A 12,713-nucleotide genomic window follows, 5' to 3' on the forward strand; every position below is an offset into this window, starting at 1 on the left:
CTTCCTATTATGCAGTTAAATAAAGTTTTATTGCATAATTCAGACATCTTCATCCACAACAAAGCATAAATAATCTTAGTCTTACTCACCTTCCATAAACTAATTAATGACATGTGAAGCCTGTCGTGCCATTATCAATAGACTTACGCTCAGCTGAATGATCTGTGCCAACTGCAATGCCTCAGTTTCCCTAGCTATAGCACCTGCCTTCCCTTCCCTTCTCTCCCTTCCCTAAGTATGCTAAGAGTTAATTTTCAGGTGACAGTACTCTGTGTTCTCAGCTTGTTTTTGTGTGTTATCCCAGCACGTGTCCCAGCGGATGATGCTGTATTACTCATCCAGCTCTCAAGTCCTTGTCTTCTCTTATTCCTTTTATTTGCAAGAACTACAAACAGTCATGCTATCCAGGAAAACACAGGTTTCATAATGCTGGCATCAACGTCATAGAAATGTGCCCAGAAGAATGTTCCTTAGGAAGTTCCTATGACTCTCAAGTGAATTTACTTCAGGCTTATCGGAAACGGGGAGGAAGGAAAGACGGGGAAGATGAGGACAGCTCATCTCAGAACAATGAAAGATGATGTAAATAATGAGGAAATAGTGTAGAAAACAGAATGATGAACTGGTGATGGTGTAAGAGACTACAGAAACCTGGGTCACCATTCACAGAATCATGGGATGGTTTGGGTTGAAAGGGACCTTAAAGATCACCCAGTTCCAACCCCCCTGCCATAGGCAGGGACACCTCCCACTACACCATCCTACTCAAGGCCCCATCCAACCTGGCCTTGAACACTCCTAGGAATGGCGCATCCACTGCATCACTAGGCAGTCTGTGACAGAGTCTCACCACCCTCATTGTGAAGAATTTCTCCCTAATGTCTAATCTATGTCTTCCCCCTTCCAATTTGAAGCCACCCCCCCTCATCCTACCACTACATGCCCTTGTAAAAAGTACCTCCCCAGGTCTCTTGTAGGCCCCCTTCAGATACTGGAAGGCTGCTCTAAGGTGTCCTCAGAGCCTTTTCTTCTCCAGGCTGAGCAACCTCGACTCTCAGCCTGTTCTCACAGCAGAGGTGCTCCAGCCCTCTGATCGTCTTTGTGTCCTTCCTGTTCCAACAGTCCCATATCCTTCTTCTGTTGGGGATTCTGGGACTGGACACAATACTCCAAGTGGGGTCTCACAAAAGTGGAGTAGAGAGGGAGAATCACCTCCCTCGACTTGCTGACTGCACTCCTTTTGATGCAGGCCAGGATGTAATTAGTAACAATCACGGCTCAGATTCACCTCATTAGCTATGACATTGCCACTGCACAAAGCATTTTAAATGTCCAAGAAGGATTTTGGGTTTCATCTGGAAAGGGAGAGTCTATCACATAAATGGAGATAAGAAAAACTTAGAACATGTTTGTCTGTGGTGGCAAAGGCTAGGAAATGTTGAGAGTTGTCTGTATGTTTCTGGAGGACATAAGCACGAAGGATGAAGTACATGTGGTCAAGCTAGAAGGCATCATTATAAGGAATGGGTCTAAACTGGTTAGGGATGTGTGTTCACCATATGTGCAAAGGTTTCTGGCAGTCAATGTACAACAGCTCTTAATGAGCCCTTACCTGTCCTTCAGGAGGGGCAAAGTATTGTAGTGAGTCTCCAAGGAAAGAGGTTATACTACATATGGACCTTGGGAACCTTCTTCTCATGCCTAATTTTCATTTTGCTGCACAACCCTCTCTTACCATGGTGGGTGATCACATTGAGGATACTCAGGTTTTATTAAACATAACAAAGTGGATGAAGAAGGCATGATGGATCAAAACTATAAACTAATTAGTATCATGTGAAGTGTGTCATGTCATCAGCTGTCCTTGGCAGAGACGAAGGATCTGGGGAATTAGAGGAGATGGGAAGACAGGACTAATATGGGGTGTTACTATCTATGAATTTTTCATCCTAGAAGAAACTATCATGCCTGACTCACTAACATCAGCTCACAACCATGGTGGATAGTATCTGGGGATAGAGGTGTGGGTTACATCAAGGTATCTGCTGTGGTCAGCAAAAGTAGGGAAGTGATTATGGCCCTGTACTTGGCGCTGTCAAGGTCGCAACTCAAATACTGCATTCAGTTTGGAGCTCCTCAGTTACAAGGACATTTAATTGCTGGAGCATGTCCAGAAGAGGGCAATGAAGTTGGTGAAGGATCTGGAACACAAGTCTTACCAGGAATGGCTGAGGGAACTGTATTGTTTAGCCTTGAGAAGAGGAGGCTGAGGAGTGATCTTATCACTCTCTACAGCTGCCTGAAAGGAGGTTGTAGTGAGGTGGGTACTGGTCTCTTCTCCCAAGTAACAAATGATAGGATGAGAGAAAAACGCACCAGAGGAGGTTTAGCTTGGTTATTAGGAAAATATTCTTTTCTGAAAGAGTGGTAAAGCATTGGAACAGGTTGCCCAGGAAAGTGGTGGAGTCTGCTTCCCTGGAGGCATTCAAAAAGCATGTAGCTGTGGCACTATATGGCATGGTGTAGCATGCATGGTGGTGTTGGGCTGACAGTTGGACTTGATGATCTTAGAGGTCTTTTCCAACTTTCATGATTCTATGATCTCAACAGAATAGGCAGAATAGGTATAACTGACTACAAACAGCTGTCTGGAGGGAGTGAACCATGAACAAGGGAAAGAGGGAAGGAGACAGCTCTAACCTTGCCCTTCTCCTGCAGATAGTTATTTCTATGGAGGGCAAAGTAAGAAACACCAGTCTCTTCAACTTTGGTTGCATTGTTCACCAGGGTACAAGCTTTCTGATTTGTTCTCCAGCCATTCTAGCTCTGCAACTGATAACAAAGCATTGAAAGAGACAACTTTGACTCTGCAGCCTGATGATTTCAGCCTGATGATGCAGAGATGATTTCAGCTGGGTCACAGGGAGAGAAGATTGGCAGTATCGGGTAAGGCCACAGGTCCATCAAACCCTGAGTCAGTCAGCAGAGGGTGGTTTGAGAAAAGCTGTGAGAGGAAACTGTGGAACCTTTCCTTTGGTTATCCCAGCTGTCAGTGTTGAGGTGTTGGGACTGCTTCAGCTGCCAGTTGCCTTGATAGTTCCATTTTTGATAGCCCTGATCCATCTGACCATGGAGATTTTATCTAAAGCATTTAAAACTCTGTTGTGATAATTTGGATAATTGTTGGCTGGTGGGGTCTGTTACTGCTTGCAGATACTCCTGGTGCCCTTGCTCATTTTGGTGAAAGAAGTGGCCATCACACAGAAGCAGGGACAAGATAGGGGTGCCTCCAATCCAATCTCCCTCAAGCTGAATTGATTTAAGGCCCACTTTTCTTTTCCTGTATTCACACAGCAATCTACATTCACTCAAAACCCAGTTATATGCATGGTCACTGGACAAGCTGTGCATGTGCAGCTGGTCCCGTCTCAGAACAGCTTGAGGAAAGGTTCCTTAAAGGTGAGCAGCTTTGTGAAAAGACATGGCAGGAAGGCAAAAGATCAGTAATCTCATTTTTCAACTTTTCTTGCACTCTAAATTGGATTGTTCCCCCACGCCTTCCCAACTCTTCTTCTGTCTATCACAATAATTACAACAAATTTCAGGGTGGGTGGAGAATGGATTAAGAGTAGCCCTGAAGAGAACAACTTGGGATGTTGGTAGATAAGAATCTCAACATGAGACACCAATGTGTACTTGCAGGCCAGAAAGCCAATCATATCCCGGGCTGCATCAGAAGAAGTGCAACCAGCAGGGTGAGGGAAGAGATTCTCCCCTTCTAGTCTGCTCTCGTGAGACTTCACCTGGACTCCTGCATTCAGTTCTGGAGTCCTCAGCACAGGAAGGACATGGATCTGTTAAAGCAAGTCCAGAAAAGGTCATGAAGATGATCTGAGGGCTGGAGCACCTCCCATACAAGGACAGGCTGACAGAGTTGGGCTTGTTCAACCTAGAGAAGAGGGAAGTCCTGGGGGGTCTTTTAGTAGCCCTCCAGTATTTAAAGGGGGGGTAAAGAAAAGTTGGGGAGGGGCTTTTGATCAGGGAGTGCAGTGATAGGACAAAGAGGAACAGGTTTAAGCTGAAAGAGGGTAGATTTAGATTAGGTATTGGGAAGAATATTTTTCCTGGGAGGGTAGTGAAACATTGGACCAGCTTGCCCAGAGAAGTCATAGATGCCCCATCCCTGGAGGTGTTCAAGACCAGGTTGGATGAGGCTTTGAACAACCTGATCCAGTGGAAAATGTTCCTGCTTATGGCAGAAGGGTTGGAAATGGATGATCATTCAGGTCCCTTAGAACCCAAACTGTTCTATGATTCTCTGAATAATAAGATGGGCTGGCAGAAGTGGCTACCATAGAGTGGGTGGACATGAGAGGGAAGTTGCGGTCCGAAGGAGTGACAGCAGAATCCCTCCAGCAAGGAACAGGAATAACTAGTAACACATTTCAGAGCACTGACTTGCTCTGTGCCTGTACTGTCCACCCCCTCAGATCTGCTGGCTCCACCAGCTCCAGGCTGAGTACACCCAACTATGGAAAGGAGCTAGCCTGAAAGGAAGTAAGGGAAAAGTTCACCTGGAGGGGGAATCTCTCTTCCACATGTGCAAACACCACTTGACTTGGCTACATTGTGTAAGACCATCTCTAACTACTTACCTAGACAGCTGCCAGCTCTGGAATGGGATAAATCTTCAGCACTGACAGGGGATTAATGCTACAGATGGCTACATGCATATTTGCAGGTGTTGAGATTTGTGCAGTGTTTTGCCTGCTTCTCCTGATGTCTCTTGTCTCATTTCTTTGTTTTATTTATGTTTGAAATCCTCCAAAAGGACATGTTTGATCCACCTGCAGAAGTCATGTGTCACTTCCCACTTCTCTTGGCTGAGGTTCTCATAGGCCATTTCAGGGGTCATAGAATTGTTTAATCATGGAATGGTTTGAGTTGGAAAGGACATTAAAAATCATATAGTTCCAACCCCCTGCCATGGGCAGGGACACCTCCCACTAGACCAGGCCGCTCAAGGAAGGCCCCATCCAACCTGGCTTTGAGCACTGAGTCTGGCACTTGATTTCCACATGTGTTGACTGGATTCCTTATCAGCACATGCACAAGCTGTTTCTAGAGGTACAAGAGGTACCCGACTCGCTGTGGGGTCCTGCTTCCCAGGAAAAAACATCTTTGGGAAGGTCCTGGTATGAGCTCTAGGCTCCTGCCGTACTGTGTTTCTGTGTTTTCCTTGTTGGACACCAACTCAGGAAACTTTACAAGGCTGACAGGAAGGAAGATGTTCTATATTGCCACTTCTCAGGCAGCCACAACTGAGAAGACTTGAGGAAAGAAAAGCTCCCTTGTCTTCTTGGGTGACTATGTGCTGTCCATGAGTTTTGTAAGGACTTGGTCCTAAGCTAGAAGGAAATGCTCTCTCAGCCCTGTTGCAGACTCAAATGGCTGGTGCTGGTCAGGATCAAGAGCTTAGTTTTGGAAGCTCATATCCTGTAGCAATTTCAATTCCAGAGAGCTCTCAGAGGCTCAGGGTTTATGTTTCCTAGATGCCAAGACTCTTCCCTAAGGGTAGTGTAGGTACAGTTATACAGATTTTACAAGCCAAGCACATGGAGATTTGAGCTGAGCTGCAAGAACTGCGTCTCTGTGAACTGTGGTCTGTAAGAAATACAAGATAATTTGTGTTGTCTGAGTTGTGTGCAGGTACCTCACATGTGTTCCAGAAATGGCAAGCAGCTGAGAGGTGTTAACCTATTTGGTGGGGAAAGCCAACTGCCTCTCCAAACCCTAAGCTAGCAGATATTTCCCCAGAGATGCACTGAAACTGCAAAGGAGTGGGTTTTTATGTCTACTGACTATACTGAGACGTTGGGGAAAAAAGGGAGCTCTTAATTTAAAAATTTCAGTTAAGTATTTAAAGTTAGAGGTGATGATCCGAGACCTTTCAGACCTTGGTCTGAAAGAAATTTGCACCCTCAGTGACTTTGCAAGACTTCTAGTCTTGGTTTTATTTACATATAGGTATTTTTTTTCCTCATTAGTTCCAACATAGGGAGCTTGTGTGGCAAATCTGTAGCCAAGGTAAAGTCTGAACTCTGCTTTTGCAAGCTGTCACTGTAGCTGTAAAACTAGCCTCCCTCAAGCAACAGGCAATCCAGCACATCTGTGGCCACCCATCAGGATCTTTGATGGGGTGGCTTTAAAAGCAGCAGGCAACTGTACTGCCTCTCACTCAGTCCCAGTAAAGAAAAGCTGCTGCCGTTTTCTATGCTAATTTTGTGGTTTTCAAAAGCCCATTTCACTTCTCCTCCTCCTTCATATACTTTACTCTCTCTCTCTCTCCCTCTCTCTCTCTCTCTCCTCCTGTGGAGGTGCCAAAACCTCCTCTGTCAATTTGAGAGAACTTCTGCTTGAAAACTAGAGCAGAGAATCACCCACGTAACCAGGCTGGCATGAAAATATCGGAGGCAGAGACATTGACTCAAAATGACTCGAGGAGTTTCCCCATGTCAGGGTGAACGCAATGGAAGCCAGAAATTGACTCCACCAAAATCTGTGTGGGATAGAAGACCTGACCAGCATCTTCTGACCACGGCCAGTGAAATTGCTTGTTAGGAAGGCATTTTTACATCTGTTTCTGTTGTTGGTTCATTTTAAATTTTATCTGTTTTTTTCTTGCCTGGGACTTTCAGTGCTCCCAGCTTTGCTTTTTTTTTTTCCCTGAAAAAACTCAGCAGAGCAGGCTTTCTTCTAGACATTTCCAATTGCCTGTAATGATGGATTATAGGATGTAGTTGAATTTCTGCAGACCAAAGAAAAAGAGAAGTTGCCAACCCATGTGGTGCAAGTCAAGTAGCCTAAAAAGATGATCTAAGTGTAGTTTAAAGCCTTACATACTATTTATTAATTAAAATCACTCCTGTACTGGAGTCTCATCCATTTTACATTAACTACATTCCTGAACCTACAGAGCTTATTCTAAGGATGTTTTCTGTACTGCAGATGTTTGTTGAGAACCAAACTGAAATCCACCCACCCCTCTGCATGGACTACACAGCTCCCCCCAGTCTGTCACCTGCTGCACATTGTCAAATCCTGGCAGATGACTATTCACTCTTGTCCCATATTGGTGTGGCCGGCAGGAGCGGGAAAGTGATTGTGCTCCTGTACTTGGTGCTGGTGAGGGCATACCTTGAGTAGTCGTTTCAGTTTGGGGCCCATCACTACAAAAAAGACATTGAGCTCCTGAAGCATGTCCAGAGGAGGACAACAAAGCCGGTGAAAGGGCTGGAGAATAAGTCTTAAGAGGAGTGCCCGAGGAAACTGGGATTGTTTAGCCTGGAGAAGAGGAGGCTGAGGGGAGACCATATTACTGTCTACAACTACCTGAAAGAAGGTTGTGGCGAGGTGTTTGCTGGTCTCTTCTCCCAGGTAACAAGTGATAGGATGAGAGGAAATGGCCTCAAGTGGTGCCAGGGGAGGTTTAGATTGGGTATTAGGAAAAATTTCTTTTCTGAAAGAGTGGTGAAGCATTAGAAGTGGCTGTCCAGGGAAGTGATGGAGTTACCATCCCTGGAAGTGTTTAAAAACCATGTAGATATGGCACTTCAGGACATGGTTTAGTAGGTATAGTAATATTGTGTTCATGGTTGGACTTGATGATCTTAGAGGTCTTTTCCAACCTTAACAATACTATGATTCTATGAATCGCAACCTGGGCAGGGAACTGAAAATCTCTATATCTCATAAACAAGAGTAGAAGCTCCACATTCCTTTTTCTCTGGGCTTTTTTTGAACACAATTTGAATATTTAAATAGTCCACTTCCATCTGGAACGAGCAGTGCTTCATGTTCTCTCCTTTTCCTCCACTAACACCCTGTAGTTAGAAATCAAAATAGTCTTTGTTATTCAAACTGGAAATAAAGGATAGCCCTTTGGCCCAAAAGTTAATAGAGCAAAAAACGACTTAAGTTGCAATTAATTAATTAGCTATGGATACTAGAGCCAAGACTCACAAAGCTATTTTGCCTATTTACTTTAATACCTCTGAGGAACTGAGCTGGACCCAAACAGAATTTTCTTATTCTTCAGTTTTAGCATTCAGTGTTCAGAGCAAGTCCTGAGCATTTGCTGAGTTTGAAAGATTTTTTACCTTTTTTATTTATTTTTTTATATATATTTTGCATGACTGATGACCAAGCCCCATTGCAGGACACTGTTTACACAAAAACTCTAAAATTTTCCAGAAACTTGTAGTATGACCTGAATTGGAGAATGGCCCTGATCCTCATATCAGCCACCTAAAGACCAACAATGTGTAAGTCATGTATACCATCGTGTTCACAAGGTAAACCAGGACCTTATGCCTTTCAAAATCCAAGCAGCTCCCATTGCAAAAGGCAGTCAGGGATGGATTTGCACATTATATCTGGGTCAGGACAGTCCCAAGCAGAATTACAGACAGCTCAGAGTAGCCCTAAAGTGAAGGATTTCATGGTGCTGGTGGATGAGAAACTCAACACGAGTCAGCAATGTGTTCTTGTAGCCCAGAAAATCAACTGTATCTTGGGCCGCATTAAAGAATTGCGATCAGAAGGTCAAGGGAGGGGATTCTCTCCCTCTCCCCTGCTCTCATGAGACCATCTGGAGTACTGCATTCATTTCTGGAGTTCTCATCACTGGAAAGACATAAAGCTGTTGGGGTGAGTCTAGAGGAGGCCACAAAGATGATCCAAGAGCTGGAGCATCTTTTCTATGAGGACAGGCTGAGAAAGTTGGGCTTGTTCAGCCTGGAGAAGAGAAGGATCTGGGGAGATCTTCTAGTAGTCTTCCAGTACTTAAAGAGGGCCTATAGGAAAACTAGAGAGTGGTGTTGTTTTTAGGGAGTATAGAAGTAGGACAAGGGGTTATGTTTTTAAGCTTAAAGAGGGGAGATTTAGTTTAGATATTAGGAAGAAATTGTTTACTGTGAAGGAGGTGAGGCACTGGACCAAGTTGCCTAGAGAAGTCAAGGATGTCTGATCCCTGAAAGTGTTCAAGTCCAGGTTGGATGAGGCTATAAGCAACCTGGTCTACTGGAAGGTGTCCCTGCCCATGGCAGAGGAGTTGGAACTGGATGATCCTTACGGTGTCTTCCAATCCAAATTATTCTATGATTCTATAATTTAAGCTCAGTTTTTGGAAAAACTGACTCTTCAACTGAGCTCTTAGGAACAGCTGGGCTCTCCTGTGGATGGTGAAGGGTGAGGTCTTAGGCCATGGACTGCTGCCTAAGACTCCTTCGGGCAGAACTTCTCCTCAGCAGTAGAGACCTTGATTACCCTAGGCTCCCTCTGAAGTCGAGGGGGATAGCTGGTGCCTTAGAGCATGTTTCACACTTCAGCTGCCAAGACATTAGAGGCCAACCTCATTGATTCACATGTGATGAGAAAGGGCAGGGCTGAACATGTGCAGAGCTAATCTGCTGTCAAAGGGTCTGGATGGCATCTGCTGTCAGTCATTGGTGCAAACACTGCAGGATGCGCCTCTTACTGCAAGCATGGGTGGTCTTCATCACAGTCTGGACTAGACAGGTGCACAGAATTGTGTGTTACCCTCATGACCACACACAACGTGACTGTTCATGGCATGGTGCCGCTACACCTCGAGGAGTTCTGCACTGCAGCACAAACCAAGCCTCAATATCTTTATGCCCGGAGTAGTAATCACAGGATTATTGCTCCCATTGCATGCAAATAATAATCTTTTCTTTTCCTCAACTTGTAGCTGCCATGTAATTTAGAAAATTTTTCTTCAGGGCTCGCAATGTCTTTTATTTCCTGTGTGTGCTGTCTGCCTTTATCTCTATGACTTGCTTTCTCTGTCAGATGTCAGAGCACTTTGCAAAGGACTCTTGAGTACTTTGGCCGATTTTCAGATGGGTGAAATGGAGGCATGAATAAAAATACTGCTCTCTCTTCAAGCTAGCTATTGACAGAGCAAGGGACAAAGTAGACGTGCAGTCTTATGAACCTGTATGTTACAGTAGGTCCTACAAAAACATAAAAAAAAAGCAATAACAGAAGCACGCCATGGGAATGCAAACTATCACAAAAACAACCAGTAAAGCAGAGAAGGCAGTGCTGGGGATGTGCAGGCCTCATGAACTTTTAATCAGGACACAGTACTGGCACTGCAGCAGTGATTCACAGTGACTGTAAATCAGAGGTCTGAGGGTCTCCTATCTTACCCCATAAAACAAAGCCAAGCAAGCAATGCTTTGTTTAAATCAGATTAAATTGGTGAGGGGAAGATTTAGGTTAGACATTACAAAGAAATTCTTCACAATGAGGGTGATGAGGCACTGGAACAGGTTGCCCAGGGAAGCTGTGGATTCTCACTCCCTGGGGGTGTTCAAGGACAGCTTGGATGGGGCTTTGAGCAATCTGGCGGGAGGTGTCCCTGCCCATGGCAGAGGGGTTGGAACAGGATGATCTTTAAAGTCTCTTCCAACCCAAAGCATTCTATGATTCTATAATTCCAAGCACTGCATATGCAGTAACTCCTGATGTGATTGCACTCAGTAGTTTCAGTAGGAACTTTACCAGGTGTTGAAACAGCAACGGCCAAAATCCTACAGTGACTACATGCCTTGTAGGGATTTTTCCCTCATTTAACCCCTTCTTTCTCTCCCTCCCCCTTCCCACCTGCCCAAGGAAAAGGACCTCTTGTTGAGGATTTCCCATATACTTAGCTGGCTGCTTATTCATTGCAGGGGTCCCAGATCTCAGGAGCAGTGATAGAGCTCTGGTGCTCTGTGGTCAGGATGGATGCGTGCAGACCAATCCATGCCAGTGCATTTAGTGGGCAAGATGGAGAGAGCTGTCACAAGGATAGGGGAAAAGAACAGCAGCAGCAAATCAGGACTGAAGATGTTAAGAGGCAGAAATCACTAGAAAAAGCAGAAAAATCAAAGATAAAGGGCACTGACAGAGCTGTGAGTTTTTGTAGGGGAGAGCTGTGGTTTGGAGCTGTGCTGTGCAGGGGCATGGGCAGAGGCAATTATCAGGGTTCAACATGTACTGATTGATCAATGTGGGGGCCCAAATGCCGAAGGGATCCGAACTGTAGTGAGAGGAGGGAGCTGCCTGTGTGTGGGCTGGTTGAAGGTGCTGGCAGGGCAGCCGCCCCCGTGCTGCCTGCCGCCCACCAGCGTTATTCATCCTGCACCTTCCCTCATTATTCATCCTGCACCTTCCCTCCCTGCCTCCCGTGAGAAAGCACCACTGAGCATGGCACTGCTTTTAGCCCTTCTTTGAGCCGAGCACAGAGCTGCTTTAACCCTTCTTTGAGCCAAACACAGGGAAAATCGGAAACTTTGAGCACCAAAGTTTGAGTCAAAGTGTTTTAAGCCAGGAGGGCACTAGGTCAAAGGGAGAAGGAGCAGACAAACGAGCTGCTCTCATCACTTCTGGCAGCTCTGCACTGTGGTCTCTAGAGATTTCTTGACATCCTGCAGTGTGAATATGAGTTCCTTATCGTTAGCATCAGTGCAAGCCTTTTTTTTTGTCTTCCATAGCTGTGGATCAGACTGCAAAACAATTTGATTGTAGCTATCTTGTGCTGGACTGCAGTTGTATTAGGGGTGAGCAAGCCCAGTAGCCACTAGCACCTTCACGAGAACAATGACGTTAGGTCAGACCACACATCCTCCTACGCTGCCCATGAGTGGATACCCAGTGAGGAGTAAAACAGGGCAAATGCACATGTTCATAGAATCATGGAATTATAGAATCATAAAGTGGTTTGGATTAAAAGAGATCTTAAAGATCATCCAGTTCAAGCCCTCTGCCATGGGCAGGGACACCAACTACTGGATCAGGTTACTCTAAGCCTCATCCAACCTGGCCTTGAGCACTTCCAGTGATGGGGCATCCATTACTTCTCTGTTTAACCTCTTCTAGGGACTCACGATCCTTGCAGTCACCTCGTCCTATCCCTGCACTCCAGGATAAAGAGCCCCATCCTAGATTCCCTGGAGGCCCCTTTAAGTACTGAAAAGCTGCTACAAGGTCTCCCTAAGGCCTTCTCTTCTTTAAGCTGAACAGCCCGAACTCTGTCAGCCTGTTTTCATATGGGAAGTGCTCCAGCCCTCTGATCATCTTTGTGGCCCTTCTTTGGACTCACCCTAACAAGTCAATGTCCTTCCTGTGCTGAGGACTCCAGGTGAGATCTCATGAGAAGAGAATAGAAGGGCAGAATCTTCTCCCTTTCCCTGCTGGTCACACCTCTTTTGATGTAGCCCAGGATATGGTTGACTTTTGGGATGCAAGCACATATTGCTGGCTCATGTTGACCGTCTTACCCATCAGCACCCCCAAGTCTTTCTCCTCAGGACTACTCTCCATCCATTCCCCACCCAGCGTGTAATGGTGCTTGGGATTGTCACCCTCTCCCCCAAGTCTCTTCCACCCCTAAAAATCCCTTTTAACCTTTTGTCTCTTTTAAGTTCAGGTAATTTCCTCAGATGACTGTGGTTTATCTGTTACATAGAAATGCTCTACTCCAAATGCTTATCTTCATTGGGGCAAGCCCTTCTAGTCTGTCTGGCATAAAAGTGCTGGTGAGCCACCAAGGAGAGAGATGGTGGAAAATACCAGGTGTTCCACAGGGACAGTTATATTGCTAAAAACAAATACAACCACTCTGCCCCATCAGTGGGACTGAG

This window comes from Cuculus canorus, chromosome 2 (assembly GCF_017976375.1).
Source record: "Cuculus canorus isolate bCucCan1 chromosome 2, bCucCan1.pri, whole genome shotgun sequence".
Taxonomy (NCBI): Eukaryota; Metazoa; Chordata; class Aves; order Cuculiformes; family Cuculidae; genus Cuculus; species Cuculus canorus.